Raw genomic sequence first — 5,800 nt, forward strand, 5'->3', positions numbered from 1 at the left:
GGTAGCAAAAATGCATCATTGTCTTCGGTTTAATGGATACAAATTATTATGACTACTTAGTTTGAGCTTGGCCTCAACAATATCTCCTATAACAGTAAATTTAATATACTTGTGTCAGCACCATCACACAAAGAAGGACAATAAAACATGAAAAATCATGGAAATGGATCAAAGATGAACCCACTTCGACACAAAAAAAGAATACTCTGTTTCAATCATCTTAACCTAGGATATAGTCTAGCTTTACAGAAAATATGAAAATAGGCCATGTGTCTGTCTACTACCAAGTAAGGTTTGAGAAGACACAGGAATCACCTAGAGAGTTGGTGTATATACACTGACTTATGCCCGTCATTTGTTACATTAGTTTTTGTACNAGACTGTTTCAGGATGGAAGAAACAGAATGAGCAATGAAAAGGACAAGAAATCATTGAGTAAGGGATCTATTTAAGTTTAACTAGATATATGATTTCACTGGAGGAGTTATAGATTCATAGTAGCCATGAACTTAGTGTGAAATAAATTCTGTTAAATTTCTAACATTTATTACTTTGTGGACAAGGGTGGAAAATTAAAAGTTCAACCTTTGCTAAAGTTGTTGCAGCATTCCCAGGGGAAAATACACAACAGGATCGAATTAATTATGTTTAGATAACACAGAAAAGTGAAGGTAGAAGCTTAAGGGATTTAAGTCCCAACAGTCAGGAGGTAAAAATAAAATGTGATCTATTGTTCATGTACGAGAGATAAGGACAGAAAGACTTGCACATCTCAGGTAGGTTTCTGAATGGCTAAGTATTAAGGATATAGAGGAATATATTCTTACTTTTTGGTGAAATGAGGAGTCAAGTATTGAGGAATTCCTAAATGAATGATTTTCTATCTGTTTACTTAGTTAAATAAACTCTGCAACCTAATGGCCAAACAGTAAGACTTTCTCTTTAGACAAATGTGGATCTAAATGAACTCAATTTTCATTTGGATAAGCATACTAATGATTTTACTTATGTGCATTTCAATCAATATTCATAAGTAAAAAATTACCTTGTTTTATCACTCTGCAGGTGATATTGTTGTACAACTAAATNACGATCCCCTTACCAGACACACACACACACTTCAGCCTTTGCTAAAGTTGTTGCAGCATTCCCAGGGGAAAATACACAACAGGAATCTAATTAATTATGTTTAGATAACACAGAAAAGTGAAGGTAGAAGCTTAAGGGATTTAAGTCCCAACAGTCAGTAGGTAAAAATAAAATGTGATCTATTGTTCATGTACGAGAGATAAGGACAGAAAGACTTGCACATCTCAGGTAGGTTTCTGAATGGCTAAATATTAAGGATATAGAGGAATATATTCTTACTTTTTGGCGAAATGAGGAATCAAGTATTGAGGAATTCCTAAATGAATGATTTTCTATCTGTTTACTTAGTTAAATAAACTCTGCAACCTAATGGCCAAACAGTAAGATTTTCTCTTTAGACAAATGTGGATCTAAATGAACTCAATTGTCATTTGGATAAGCATACTAATGATTTTACTTATTTACATTTCAATCAATACTCATAAGTAAAAAATTACCTTGTTTTATCACTCTGCAGGTGATATTGTTGTACAACTAAATTTAAGATCGGTCCTAGTTTTATTCAAATAATAATGATGGTAACAAATTGCAAAAACCAATATATGTAAATTCATGTTCATATGGCACACATATGAAAATACTTAATGTTCATATGGCACACATATGAAAATACTTAAATCTAGAAGAAATAACAGTTCATATTCTGATTTTGTATATCAAAAGCTATGCAAACAGACACACACACACACACACTCAAATGCACATATAAACACAGGAATCAAGTCCATGTATCTCAGAAACATTTATTCCCATTTGATTCTAATGAAAAAGTCAGTTTAAAAGCTGACAACAAGCTCATGTGTGTGCTGTAGTCTGTGTTTCCACTTCTTTTCACCACTTCTCTTTGGTTTTCAGGAGATTTATCCTTTGGAACCAGGGGAGTCATACAATGGGTTATGAATGCTGTGGAAACCAGTGATGGTGAATGATAAAACATTTTAATAAAATTTGTTTCATTTTTCATTAAACACTAAAGATACTGTGCCAAAAACAGTTCCATAATAATTTTCATTTAACTTATATTCAACATCATTGTCAGTGAAAAATTCAATTATGTTTCTTGAAAAATACAATACATGTGATCCTATTTGTCAAAAATTTAATATGTTTTATCTTGTGCCTTCTGGACTTTTTTCTCTAACTTTGGTGCTTTTTTCAAACTGTTTTTGATCTACTGACTGAGATTGGGTGATCCAATCCAGGACAAGCCACATATCTCGGGAATTATATGTAAATTTAGAATCAAAGTTTGTCAACATTCTATTCCAGACATTTTTAGTTTTTGCACATGAGAATGCTTATTAAAAAGTGACACTTGTCTGGAGTATTTTCTGAGAGTAAAGAAGACAATTTACAGAAACAAATCATGCTCTGTCTTACAAATAATACTTTTTGGTTATCCATAAAAGCCAAATCCTAATCTATCCTTCTCTTGATTTATGAAACAGTTTTTAACAAGATCAAAGAAGAATGGACAGGGGAAATTGCTCCTCAGTAACGGGGTTTTTTCTCTTGGGAATTACCGATAACCCGAAAGTAAAAGTAACTCTGTTCTCTGTTTTTCTAATTGTTTATCTCATTATTGTCCTGGCAAATTTTGGAATGATCATTTTAATTAGGATGGATTGGCAGCTTCACATGCCAATGTATTTTTTCCTCAGCCACCTCTCTTTCTGTGATCTCTGCTATTCCACGGCAATTGGGCCCAAGATGCTGGTAGACCTAATGGCCGAAGACAAATCTATTTCCTTCATTGGCTGTGCTCTCCAATTTCTCATTCTCTGTATCTTTGCAGATTCTGAGTGTCTGCTGCTGGCAGTGATGGCCTTCGATCTGTACACGGCCATCAGCAACCCTTTGCTTTATACAGTCAATATGTCCAACAGAGTGTTTCCTACTCTTGGCTGCAGTTTATCTGGTAGGAATGACAGATGCTTTAATACCTACGACCTTGGCATTCCACTTATGTTTCTGTGGATCTAATGAGATTAATCATTTCTTCTGTGACATTCCTCCTCTCCTATTGCTATCTTGCTCAGACACACAGGTCAATGAGCTGGTGATATTCACCATTTTGGGGTTCATTGAACTGAGTACCATTTCAGGAGTTCTTGTCTCCTATTGTTATATCATCATTTCAGTCTTAAAGATCCACTCTGCTGAGGGAAGGTTCAAAGCATTCTCCACCTGCACCTCCCACTTAACTGCAGTTGCAATTTTCGAGGGAACTGTGCTCTTCATGTATTTCCGGCCAAGTTCATTCTACTCTCTAGATCAGGACAAACTGATCTCATTGTTTTACACTCTTGTGATTCCCATGTTGAACCCTCTGATTTATAGCCTAAGGAACCAGGATGTGAAAGAAGCCCTGAGAAAGCTGAAAAATAAACTGTTTAAGTAAATAGGTATATACTGTAAATAAATGTGCATTTATATACACACACAAATGCATACTCATTGCTTTCTTCAAATTGTGTATTCTAAAGTTGTCTCAAATACCTTAACTTAATATAACACACATTTTAGTAATTCACAGCATACTAAAATTTTGAAATTTCCTAAATAGGCTATACTTTATCATGTGCCTTCAATTTAAATAAAGTTCTCCCTATTTTTGTAAAACTTCCTTGTCTGTGTATTAGTGTGCTTAACTTTCATTTGTATGCTCTTTATTTCATAAATTAATTTAATTATTCTGAGAGTTATCGAGTCTTTAGGATGTGCATTTTACACTGTTGTGTGCTTTGCATTTTATGGTAATTCATTAGTTTCTATACTAATGAATCTCATAATGTAGTGTAACTGGATACATTAAACTTACAAATAATTCCTAATAAACTGTAAAATGCCATTAAGCCAAAAGGCCGCATACTCAAATAGAAGCAAGATCTCTAAATCTATATTACAGAGGAGAAAAGATTTTTTGAAATGGGGACATTTAGTTTCAGATCTAAACAATGAGTAGATATACAATGGGGGGTGGAGAGAAGAAAGAGGTATAGATGGAGAAGCTGAGAAGTAGAAACTCAGGGTGTGCAGGACAGTGCTTTTCTAAAGAAGAGGAAGCTCAGGATGTAAAAATTCAAGCACAAAGGGAAAGGCCCCAATAAAGTTCATCTTTGTGTTGAAATTCTCAGCTCAGTCAATACCACTCTGCTTTTCTTCCTTTCTTTCCCCTTCTCAGACCTGGTGAAATGTTCCTCTTCTAGATTCATGAGTAATACTCACCTAAAGGTATTACTCTATCTATCACTCTGTTTATTAAGCTTTTGACTCCAAAATGAGACTGGGAGAATTCTTGTCTTAAGGATTGTGTGTTTTATGCCTGTCATTCCAGCACTTGCCTAAGACACAAGGTTAAAAAATAAATAATTAATAAAAATCAATACACAACCATGAAATTTTTGAGTGTTTTTTAGATTTCAAAGTATAATTAACTGAGGGCCAGAAATGTGCCTTGAATATATATTTTATAGCTTCTGAGAAGGTATATAAAACATTGTGGATGCTAAGATAATGTTGTAATCAATGTGCATGTCTACAAAGATGTGCATAAGGATTACACAGGAAGTAAAGAACATTCATTTGGTTACTTTGTTTTTTAGGGGGGTTTTTTTTGGGGGGGTGTTTTATTTATTTATTTATTTTGGTGGCTGGCCAATATGGGGATCTGAACGCTTGGCCTTGGTGCTATAACTCCATGCTCTAAACAACCAAGCTAAACTGCCAGCCCTGTCCTGGGTACTGTCTTGATGTTTTCCTACATCACATGCCTCTGGTCAAGGGAGAAGTGTATTGACAAAATGTGTTTATGGCCATATATTTGAAGAATAATACAAAAACTCAATGACACTCAATGATTCATTACAATTATACGAACTAAAAGACAGGTATTCTAGCTGCCACTTTAAAATGTCCTTGTATGAAAACATTTCAGAATGAAAGTAAAGCACAATAGACTCCTCTGCTTTTCAAGGTGGCATTTGTGGGACACTGTGACAGATTATAGGAGAGCACAATGGTGGAAAAAAAAACATGAGACATACTTCTTTTAGAAAACAGGTTTTAAGAGTTTCCACCTGTACCACACGTTCTCAATTCACACATGTTCTTTTTAATCTTTCTTACAAGCAATAGTATAGATGAAAGCATTGTTTGAAAATTATTCAAGTTCAGACAAATTGGAGAGTTGGTGGATTGCTGCAAATTCAGAAAACATAAACATCTTTTCTCCTTTCCATATGAAATATGATGGTTATGTCATAGAAATTGATTTGATCTATTGGCCCATTTAATCACACCCAATAAGTGTGGACTAAAGAGAAGGAAATTATAATCCCAACAAAGTCGTGATCTTAAGCTCAATAAAGGTATATCTACAAACGGGAGAAACCAAGTTGATTGATCATAGGCCTCATCTCTCTGCATTTGTCCAATTAAAGGTTAAAAAATCACTTACCAAGAAAATTGTTAAGAAGATTCATGACTTAAATAGAAATTTGGTGAAGACAGCCTGGAATAGCCCTTCAATTTGATAATTCACAGAAATAGGGAAAACATATATCTAAAGGCTTTGATCTATTGCAGCCTGTCCACTGGGATCCCCATCATTCCCCTCCACTCTGTGTCTCTCTATATCCTACCCTTCTCC

The 5,800-nt window shown here is 34.5% G+C and overlaps 1 pseudogene; it reads left to right on the forward strand.

The window, feature by feature from the left end:
* Positions 1–2,619: 2,619 nt before the first annotated feature.
* Positions 2,620–3,550, forward strand: LOC103581712 (annotated as a pseudogene).
* The last annotated feature ends 2,250 nt before the right edge of the window (positions 3,551–5,800 follow it).

The sequence above is a fragment of the Galeopterus variegatus genome, unplaced genomic scaffold, assembly GCF_000696425.1.
Source record: "Galeopterus variegatus unplaced genomic scaffold, G_variegatus-3.0.2 Scaffold13744, whole genome shotgun sequence".
Taxonomy (NCBI): domain Eukaryota; kingdom Metazoa; phylum Chordata; class Mammalia; order Dermoptera; family Cynocephalidae; genus Galeopterus; species Galeopterus variegatus.